The following is a 12100-nucleotide window of genomic DNA, read 5'->3' as shown; positions in this document are numbered from 1 at the left end:
AAGGGAGAGAGGAGGAGGATGAGGGGGCAGGGACAGGCGGGGAGACTTCCATGGCATCATGGGTGGGGGAAGGAGGACGAGGCGCAGCCTTTTTGGAAGCAGAGGAAGCAGGAGTGCCACAGGGGCGCTTGACGGCAGAGGAGGAGGTGTGGGGGACGGGAACAACGGGAATGTGGCGGGGAGGGGCAGGTCCCGGGGCCGGAGTCGGCGCCGGAGATAGTGACGGTGAAGGCGAAGGCGACGGCGGCGACGACGATGATGGTGGCAGTGGCGGCGGTGATGGCGAAGGTGACGGGGAGAGCTGGGCGTGGGCAGTGGCCCGACGGGCCACCACCCGAGCCGGAGCTGCAGTGACAGGCTGGGGGAGTGGGGGGAAGGGATCAGAACGAGAGGTGCGGGAGGAAGAAGCGGGAGAGGGGGCGACAAAGATAGAGGGTGAAGGGAGAGTGAGGAGAGGCGGAATGGAAGGAGGGGGGTGGGACTGGGCACACCAAGTTACAGTGGTGGAGGCGGCGGAAGGGGAGGTATAGACAATGGCGGTGGTGGTAGTAGTGACAGTGGTGGTGGGGGTGGACATGACGGGAGAGAGAAACAAGAACGAACAGAACGAAGAGGAAAGGACAGAAACTGGGGACAGACAAAGACGAAGACGGATGAAGACGAAGACGGCCGTAGACCAGGGTCAGAACGGTGGCGATGGCGGCGACCAGGCGGCACCGGATGGCGGCGGCGGCGGGCACAGGATGGCGGCGGGCACCGGCTGGCGGCGGCGGCGAGCCCCGGCAGGCGGCGACGACGGCGGCGGCGGCGGCGGCGAGCACCGGCAGGCGGCGACCAGGCGGGGGCGGCGGCGGCGAGCACCGGCAGGCGGCGACCAGGCGGGGGCGGCGAGCCCCGGCAGGCGGCGGTGGCGAGGACCGGAAGGCGGCGACCAAGCGGCGGCGGCGGCGGCGGCGGCGAGCACCGGCAGGCAGTATGGACGGCAAGCAGACGACACGGCAGGGAAACGGCGGGGATCTTCCACGTCGAAGGTGCACCCTGAGAGTAGCCCAGGCAGTGAAACTCTTCGATGATGAAGAGAGGGAATCCAACCCTCGAATGATGCCTTCGGAAGTGAGAAACACAAAAGCTTAAGTAACAGTGAAATTACCAGAGTAATGCAGGCACAAAATCTTCTAGTTACTTACTAAAATTACATCACGCAATGGAGATTAATAAATAAATTGTGCCAAAGGCGTCGTCAATAATTAAGACATCTTCCCCATTTGTACAACATTACTATGGGCACAGGGTCAAAGCGAACAGATTAGCACCATTACTTCGCCTATGAACTATCGAGACAAGAGTGTGAAAGCACTAGGGCAGATGGTTTCGCCGAGAGAGGGCACTTGTATGTGCCAGACACTCGCGCATATTAAAATCCATGAATACCTACATAAGCGCATCAAATATTATTAAAAGTTGTGTTATACCAAACTTTCTGTCATAATAAATAAAACATATCAGACCATTTAAAAACATTTACGTAAAATAGAAAATATGGAACCAATTTACCTGTGACCTACTGACAAACAGATGAAGCTATGGAGCACATTTAACGAGAGAGGGCACTAGTGTAATGCGCGAGAATCTCGCGTAACGTAGTCGTTGAAATACATACTAGCGAAAACAACCAAAATGTTATAATAAACCGAAACCATCTGTAATTGTGAATAAAAACATACTAGTCAATTAACCACACATACACATCGAAAATCACAAACAGCAAACATCAAAAATATGTAAAATCCAAACAAGACAGGAAAACCGCATTTCACCGGCATCAACAAGCAAGAAAACTAACTTCTAGACAGCCAGACTATATTACATTAAGGCAAGGAGGGGTTTGAAACTGTCAAAAAAATTTTTGTTTCTAAGCTGCACGTGTTCATTAAGAACAAAACCATCTTTTAGAGACAGATGCTTGAAAATCTTTAATTCTTCGAGCAAGTCCAGTTTGTAACCCTTATTCGCTTCATGAAGCAACTCTACGTCGTCCAGTTCACGTGGCGTATGCGGTAAGAGTCATAGATGTTCGGCAAACGTGGAATTATGTGCGTTTTCCCCATTTTTACCTAACATGTGTTCTTTATACCTTACTTTAATGGGTCTTCCTGTGTGTCCAATATAATAGTTTGGGCAGTCGTTACACGTAATTTTGTATACAGCGGACTTAGTGCCGAGTTATTCCCGTGCTCCAATAGTATGAATTACTCTTTGTTTCAGGCTGTTATTTACGGAAAAGGCAACTCTGTAACCGTATTGTTTCTGTAAATGTTTTCTTATTTCATATGAAACGTTCCCCAAAAATGGAACCGAAATAAAGTTATTACCCTCATTCTTTTTCGCCCTGTTATCTCCTAAAGTTGAACATTTTACAGCTTTTTTTTCTTAACAATTTGGTCAATTAATTTAGGGTCGTATCCATCGTTAGTAGCCATCGCTCTTAACAGAGATATTTCTTTTTATAAACAGTTCTGTTCTAAAGGTATGCTCACAGCACGATGAACTGCAGAATGAAAGAAGGCGATTTTGTGAGTTTGAGGATGACAAGAATCTACTGGAATAATATTATCAGAAAAAGTTTCTTTACTAGAAATGTCGAAGCTAATAGTGTTACCAGATAACTTAAGTTTCAAGTCAAGGAAAGGGAGTTCTCTCTCATTGTTTTGTATCTCTTTTGTGAATTTCATTTTCTCGTGAAAACTGTTGAAAACAAGAAACAGTTGTTGTAGATCTTGGTCACTCCCTTGAAATATTATGACTATATCATCAACATAACGAGCATAGAAGGGAATCATATTACCCAACTAAGGATTGTTTTTGAAGAAATTTTCTTCTAACGTATTCACAAAGATGTCAGCTAAGATACCAGCTAACGGGCAACCCATGGCTAAGCCGAATGGTTGCTCATACATTTTGCCATTAAACTGAAAGTAATTATAATCTAGTACAACCTGCAGTAGTGACATACGTTCCGACAAATGTAGCTCACTTAGAGTTCTATGTTGTCGAATGTTATCTTCAATAATCTTAAGAGTGATATCCACTGGAACATTCGTGTATAAACTTACGACGTCAAAAGAAACCAAACGAGAGGAAGAAGTGATCTCTATCGATTTTAGCTTGTTTATTACCTCAGTACTATTTTTAACAGAATAATTGTTTCCAAAAACAAAGGCTTCTTTAATTATAGCGTGTAAGAATCTCGCTAATTTATGATGTGGACTCTTTACGCTTAGAAGTCAGTTTAAGGTACACAAAAGTCAACACCCAATTCGTCCCATCGGTAACGGAATAAAGAGTCCACATCATAAATTAGCGAGATTCTTACACACTAAAACTAAAAAAGAAATCTTTGTTTTTGGAAACAATTATTCTGTTAAGAATAGTGCTGAGGTAATAAACAAGCTGATAATATTATTCCAGTAGATTCTTGTCATTCTCAAACTCACAAAATCGCCTTCTTTCATTCCGCAGTTCATCGTGCTGTGAGTGCACCTATAGAACAGAACTGTTTAGAAAAAGAAATATCTCTATTAAGAGCAATAGCTACTAAAAATTGATACGACCCTAAATTAATTGACCAAATTGTTAAGCGAAACAGCTGTAAAATGTTCAACTTTAGGAGATAACAGGGCGAAAAAGAATGAGGGTAATAACTTTATTTCTTTTCCATTTTTGGGGAACGTTTCATATAAGATAAGAAGACTTTTACAAAAGCAATACGGCTACAGAGTTGCCTTTTCCGTAAATAATAGCCTGAAACAAAGAGTAATTCATACTATTGGAGCACGGGAATAACTCGGCACTAAGTCCGGTGTATACAAAATTACGTGTAACGACTGCCCAAACTATTACATTGGACACACAGGTAGACCCATTAAACTAAGGTATAAAGAACACATGTTAGGTAAAAATTGGGAAAACACACATAATTCCACGTTTGCCGAACATCTATGGCTCTTACAGCATACGCCACGTGAACTGGACGACGTAGAGTTGCTTTATGAAGCGAATAAGGGTTACAAACTGGACTTGCTCGAAGAATTAAAGATTTTCAAGCATCTGTCTCTAAAAGATGGTTTTGTTCTTAATGAACAGGTGCAGCTTAGAAACAAAATTTTTTTTTTGACAGTTTCAAACCCCTCCTTGCCTTAATGTAATATAGTCTGGCTGACTAGAAGTTAGTTTTCTTGCTTGTTGATGCCGGTGAAATGCGGTTTTTCTGTCTTGTTTGGATTTTACATATTTTTGATGTTTGCTGTTTGTGATTTTCGATGTGTATGTGTGGTTAATTGACTAGTATGTTTTTATTCACAATTACAGATGGTTTCGGTTTATTATAACATTTTGGTTGTTTTCGCTAGTATGTATTTCACCGCCTACGTTACGCGAGATTCTCGCGCATTACACTAGTGCCCTCTCTCGTTAAATGTGCTCCATAGCTTCATCTGTTTGTCAGTAGGTCACAGGTAAATTGGTTCCATATTTTCTATTTTACGTAAATGTTTTTAAATGGTCTGATATGTTTTATTTATTATGACAGAAAGTTTGATATAACACAACTTTTAATAATTTTTGATGCGCTTATGTAGGTATTCATGGATTTTAATATGCGCGAGTGTCTGGCACATACAAGTGCCCTCTCTCGGCGAAACCATCTGCCCTAGTGCTTTCACACTCTTGTCTCGATAGTTCATAGGCGAAGTAATGGTGCTAATCTGTTCGCTTTGACCCTGTGCCCATAGTAATGTTGTACAAATGGAGAAGATGTCTTAATTATTAACGACGCCTTTGGCACAATTTATTTATTAATCTCCATTGCATGATGTAATTTTAGTAAGTAACTAAAATATTTTGTGCCTGTATTACTCTGATAATTTCACTGTTACTTGAGCTTTCGTGTTTCTCACTTCCGATGCTAAGGATTTTCTAATGAAAGTGTCTTCCTGTTCAGGATTTTTTACTTCTGATGAAGGTATCTTTATATTTACCGAATCCTTGGTCAAGAATTTTAATAAAATTTTATCCTGCAACTGTTTTGGCTGTCATCCTTTATCTTAACTATATGTTTTCGGGAAGACAGTATTTCATTTTCTTCCGATCGTCTGCACCAAAGGATATCAGTTTTTGTGTAAGAGAGAAGCTTTTCTTTATTGAGTTGGTAAACGCATATTACTGAATAACAACAGTGTATTCAACGTGCCTCTTTCTTTATTGAGAACTGTTTTTATCAAGATATTGTGGAAGGTAGCAATACCGCACATGTCATTTAAACAAAAGAGAGAGAAAGATAGACATCTTCATATACATACGTAACATACGGGAAGGTCTGTATAGCCCGTATCTGTCAAATGGTAGTATTGGCAAAGTCAGGTAAAAGAATCGTTCACATTATAACTGAGTTTTATGAAAAAGCGTAACTTTTTTTCAGTGGGAAACCTTTACACTTTAACACCGACCCACGAGATATCTGCTTTTTGTTCCTGCCATTGAAATTCCATTGAACGGATCAAACCGCATCCAGTTTGAGCTCTTTTTACACCGGACTACAAAAAAAGGAAGATAAAAAAATTTGAAAGGCAGAAACGAAAGAAGTACTGAGTTCGCAAACACTAAACTCTTGTCAATAGGTTTCCAGTTTTATCGAGGCTAATTGCCGGGGACGGTAGCGGCTAGCCACATTCAACGCGGCGCATTAAAGCGGCCTTTGATGGCAGGACGACAGCGCATTCGGCCAACGATCTCCCCTCCCGCGAAACGCAAACTCAAACGCAAACGCAAACGTCACTAATGACAGTGGCGCAGCAGCTCGGTGACCGGCCGAATCCAGGCCGGCAACACAGCGAGCGATGAAAGGCGACGTCGGGGAGCGCTAGCACGCTGCCCTCCGCACACAAGTCATCGCCGGTCATCTCCAGAAGCTGCGAATCAACCGCCGGCCGTTACAATGGCGCCAAAGCCGGGCGGAAGCAAAACTTTTTCATTACCGGTCGGCACTCTGCTCATATTCTCCGCCGAGCTGCTTCTGTGGCGCAGCCGTTAATTGCCCACTTTCCTCTCATCTCAATTGCGACGTATCCTCTCTCGCCGAATAACTGGGGCGGTGGGCTGCTGTCTCGCTTGAAAAGTGGTGCTTTTACTCGAGCACGAGGGAGGGGGGGGGGGGCACTCGGAATTAAATCTGCCAAATTAGCCTTCTGCAGCGGATGAGGAATCAAACTGAAGCTACGCGAAATAATAATTAAAGAGAGGGCGCACTCGTAGGAATCGTGTACCAACGAGACGAACTCGGTTCGCCAATATTAAACGTGCTGATGGACCCCTGCTGAGCAGTTATCAGTCTCAGAGGACACACCAATTCGTATGTCGGGCATTTCTGGATACAGAAAATGTTCGACTGCTGCCCAGGCCAGCACATTCTCCAGATGTCTCACCAATTGAAAACGTCTGGTTAATGGTGGCCGAGCAAATGGCTCGTCACAATACGCCAGCCACTACTCTTGATGAACTGTGGTATAGTGTTGAAGCTGCATGGGCAGCTGTACCTGTACAAGCCGTCCAAGCTCTGTTTGACTCTATGCTCATGCGTATCAAGGACGTTATTAGGGCCTGAGTTGGTTGTTCTGGGTACTGATTTCAAAAATGTCTCTGAGCACTATGGGACTTAACATCTGAGGTCATCAGTCCCTTAGAACTTAGAACTACTTAAACTTAACTAACCTAAGGACATCACACACATCCATGTCCGAGGCAGGATTCGAAACTGCGGCAGTAGCGGTCGCGCGTTTCCAGACTGAAACGCCTAGAACTGCTCGGCCACACCGGTCGGCGGTACTGATTTCTCAGGATCTATGCATCCAAATTGCGTGAAAATGTAATCACATATCAGTTCTAGTATAATATATTTGACCAATGAATACCCATTTATCATCTGTATTTCTTCTTGGTGTAGCAATTTTGATGGCCAGTAGTGTATAACTTCCTATATGCGAGTTGCGACAATAAAGTAATGAGACTGATGTAAAAAAAATATTGCTTACCGTTTTAGTCAAGTTTAGTGTTGTCTCCTTCAAAGTAGTTCTCTTCTGATTGTACAAACCTTTTCCAGTGCTTCTGCCATTGAAGGTAACATTTCTGGAACTAATATTCTGTAATATCCTCCAGGACCCTCGTCCCAGCTTTTTGGACATCTTGTGTTGTTCGAAAATAATGTCACTTGACTCTTGAAAACAGTAAAAAGCCGCACGGAGCGATATCTGGTGAATAAGGTGGCTGTGGTAGTACTGAAATTCGTTTTGAGGTTAAAAATTGCTGTACTGACAGAGCAGTATGGGATGGCGCATTATCGTGATACAGAATCCAATTATTAGCAATGTTGGCATGGACACGAAGACCTCTTTTACGAAGTCTTTCTAAATTTCTTTGTAGTAATATTGGTTAACTGTTTCTCCAGGAGGCACCAACTCTTTATGAACAATTCCCTTGGGATCAAAGAAGCGCACAAGCATGCATTTCACTTTTGATTTTGACATGCGAGCTTTCTTTGGTCTGGGTGATTCCTTAGAGCACTACTGCGATGGTACTGAAGAAACCAACTTTAATCACCAGTGATAGCACGGCTCAATAATTCTGAATCGATTTCCGTTTCCTCTAACAGATCGGTTGCCACATTTTTTCCGTGTTTCTCGCTGTTATGGTGTAAGATTTTTGGGGACCATTTTAGGACAAATCTTTCTCATACCAAGATCTTCAGTTATTATTAGACGAACTGTTTCTCAATTGATGTTCAGTTCGTCAGCAATCATTTTCAATGATAATCTTCTATCAGATCGTACGAGTTCACTCACCCTGGCCAAGTTGACATCCGTCTGTGTGGTTGATGGTTGTCCACTGTGGTCTTCATCTTCAACATTCGTTCCGCCTTGACTAAACATTTTATGCCAACAAAAAACTTAAGCTCTTGACACAACCTCCTCTACAAAAGCCTTCTGAAGCTTACCGTAAGCTGTCGTTGCGTTTTCACCCAATTTAACACAAAAGGAAATGCCATACCATTGAGCAATGTTATACGGTGTCATTCAATGACGAGAGACTGAAACACGTGTTAACTTACTACAGCACAAATCACGACTGAGCAGTTGCGTCGATGTGCGGCTTGGACTAGAAGCAGCTTATAGACCAAGGTCAAAGATATTGTGCCTATTCAAGCCTGCAGGGTTGCCACATCTTGCAAAGAAAATCAGTCTCATTACTTTATTGTCGCACCTCATATACTGCTAATTCTTCATTCCATTTAAGAGTGTAAAATAATTTTATATAGGTTGAAATACAGTGCTCCGGGTATGAGGTAAGCATATGCACCTATGGCGTCATGTGTATGTATTTCCGATAACATGATAAAGATTAAACAGAATGCACTACTAAAATATTTACTATATGTCAGTAAACAAAATTACAGGCATATTTTCACAATTAACATGGTAAAATGCAAAAAATTTGGCTAATTTCCATCTATAAGAATAATATGGCATACACATGAGTTACAATGTTAATTAAAAAGCCTGGTTCACGAACACACAGAGAAATCTCTAAAAACTAATCGATTTTCTAAATAGTGTAACTCAATAGTGTAACTCAAAGAAGAAGAGTTGTGAACCCTTGTAATGCTTACCATATTTTAATGTACAGCTTAGATACACGTATCTCGAAATAAAAACAAAGCAGATGCTCGATTTTTTTCTTTGATTCCCTACGCTATTATGTTTATAGTTGGCATTTAAAAAAGTATTGCTGTCTTAAATTATGGTTCCAAAATTTTTTATAGTGATTACCAAAAATATTTCAGTAATTAACTCAGTTTTTCTATCAAAATATTTTCAAATTTAAGCCATAAGAATACTCTACTTTTTAGTTAAGCATGTTTTAAGACACGTACAAAATTCCAGCTCCCTATCTATAATATTTGTTAGCAAATGTATACCAAAACATTAAAAGAATGAACTTCTGGGAAAGTCAAGCTAAGGTTAAAGCTTGTTTCTCTAACTATCCTGCGTAGCACTAATGCATAATAAGTCTATATGCATCTTGTATATAGTAATGTTCTCCCTCCCTTTTCTTTTTCAGATATCTTCTCATTTTTCTTTCTTCTTTGGTGGCTTCCAACACTGAATTCTCTGCTTCAAAGACTTTTCTGCAGTCAATAGCAACGAAACTTCTTTGCATGTTTAGTACACTAGGCACTCCAGTCAGTTTTGTAACCCTGTCCCCTGACACTGCACCATCACTGAAACACAGCAGAGCGTCCATCACACCTACTTCCAAGGTATTTAGTCCTACCAGAAAAGTTTTTCGTATCCGTTTTCGTATGTACAATTGTTAAAACTCTCGTTTTGGTTTTGAGTCCTACTGTCACTGACACAGCAGAGACTAAAAAGGCATAAAAGTGGTGAAAACAGAATTCTGTTTTTAACAGTACGGGGGCGTTGTCATGCGTGCAAACACTTTTAAATCCATCTAATTTTTGGGCTTTCTTCGGTACACTTTTCTCAGAGTAGACTTTTCTTTGTTGAGAAAACTACATAGAATTTTTTAAGAGAAAAATTTGAAAAATCGATTTTTACGCTTGTCCCCGTACTAGTACCCTTCAAGGCCTGTTCATCATCATTGGCCGAGTAGCAATTTATGTACACAAAAAATAATGTATTTCCTGCGGCACAGTCATTGTGAGTGCACCTTTTACTCTCAAGGCATTGAACAAATTCTTGATTGCTTTTTGGTTAGTTGTATCGTTTCAGGCAATATGTACAACGGCAGTTTCCATCCTCTTCGTTACGCTCATGTATGTTGTAACGGAAAGGAAACAGCACTGGATGGCATACTCGGTGAGAGGGGAATGAACAGCCGCTTTGGAAGGACTAGTTAATGAGGAGAGATTTAGAGGAAGGAGATACAAAGTGACAGGCAACATAAAAGGAAGCGGATATTACGCGGATCTTAAGAGCACGGCAGAAGACGGGGAAGCATGAAGAGTTACCATGTGAACACGTGCCTTTGAGTAGAAGACTAATGATGCCACTTTTTTACTTATTGCTTCTGGCGATTTCTTACTCTAATCAAACCTTATTCTCAAGGAATTAATTCCTTCTGCTCGAGAGTCGTCAGGCTCAAATTGATATTCTCCTGTGCTTTCAGTTTTTTCTCAATGCGATACCAACAGCTGCTGTTTTAAATTTTCCTCAACTGTAGTATCAGTTAGGAGGCAATGCAAAATAGTGCGTAAACGTACTCCAACAGTATTGCGTAAACGCCATGCTAGAATCAGTTTGAGAACTGCAGTAATAACTTTCGAGGCTTCAGATTATACAAATTTACCTTGTAAAGTAGAGTAACCTCTTGTAAACTAATCCATTCACAAATCTAAATGTTGAGCCCCCTAGGACGTTTGATATATGAGTAACTAAATTTAGTCACTTTATTCAAAAATACAAATATGTTCTTCTCGCTAAGACGTTCATCTGGTGCCGTGAAGTTCGTCAGAGCCCTCAGTAGACGGCAGTACTAATCTTCCGCTGACAGGATAGCGCTCTATCAAGAACGGATCCCGACAAAAGTTCTCTGAATGAACTTGCCCAGTGCGTAAATGTGTCCCGATCTCCCCTATATAATTTAAAGTAATAAAGAACGAAGTAAAACTGCGTCGAAAATTTAAAACGTGAACAGAAACGATCGACGGATATCAACGAAACTTTAGTAAAGGAGACAGCATGATTGAGGTTGGTTTCAAGAATGTCAAATGATTCAAATGGCTCTGAGCACTAAGGGACGTAACTTCTGAGGTCATCAGTCCCCTGTAAGTTAGAACTACATAAACCTATCTAAGCTAAGGACATCACACACATCCATGCACGAGGCAGAATTCGAATCTTTGACCGTAGTGATCGCGCGGTTCCAGACTGTAGCGCCTAGAACCGCTCGGCCACTCTGGCCGGCTCAGTAATGTCCCAATTCTGAAACAGTATGGGAAACAATTACGAAGGACTGACTGTATTTTACATATCTACAGAGTGTTTAACAGTTCCTAATATAGGCTTATGGCGGCTGTAGAGGGAATTGGTATACAAAGTATTGATAAGGAACCTATGAGTGGATTGACCGTTTGGACGTAAAACAAGTGTGAAGACCAGATCACTTTGAAATCTCCTCCTTCACTACACGTCCGAAGCCTCTAACAGGAATTGTGGGACGCCCTCCACAAAAAAATGTGCTGCATTAGACTGAAGTAATTTTACATACATTACGTACAGAAATAGAGAAAATACATTCTTTATATTTGTTCAAAACAGACATAAAGGACATAGTACTATAGCCAAATTTCATTCCACACAAGGATGCACGCCAGTCGAAATATTCTCAGATATAACTTAAACTTATATTCGACAGAATCAAATTTCTTTGTTTCAATAACGGCTTTCGTGATATTGTTAGTCTGCTTTTTATAAACTTTGTACTTCCGTCATTGTCGATCACTTATGATCTCGCATATAATTCACGGCATTTAGTGTCTGATTTCCTTATCTGGCTCCCTCAGAATCGTGTGACTTTATTTTGCTACATTCCGTTAACTTTCCTTCACTTTTGTTACGTCCACAATCGCCATTTAGAAACTACAGTAGTAACTTTCATGATTTCAAAATACATATGTACATTGTAAAACGGACATCATTGACTCTTATAAATGCAATCTGGTTCACCACAAGCTGCACATAGCATATTCCACTCTGTATTCAAAGTTTCCTTCAACGTTGTCAGAAGGTTACAAATGCTGTAAACGTAAGATTTCCTTTCTTCTGTGTATCTTCTCAAATAAGTCGTATGTTCAGTATAGCATCTCGTTCTACATTTCTCCGGAACCCAAATTTATCTTTCGACAGGTCGACTTCAATCAGTCGTTCCACTTGTCCCCGAGGACAACTGTCGCTGAAGCAGTCGTGACTTACAGAGCAATCTGTTCAGTAACACAACAGTTGGCTCAGACTTTCTATGGTACTGGATTGAT

Source organism: Schistocerca piceifrons, chromosome 1 (genome assembly GCF_021461385.2).
Source record: "Schistocerca piceifrons isolate TAMUIC-IGC-003096 chromosome 1, iqSchPice1.1, whole genome shotgun sequence".
Classification (NCBI taxonomy): domain Eukaryota; kingdom Metazoa; phylum Arthropoda; class Insecta; order Orthoptera; family Acrididae; genus Schistocerca; species Schistocerca piceifrons.
Note: the sequence above shows the minus strand (reverse complement) of the source record.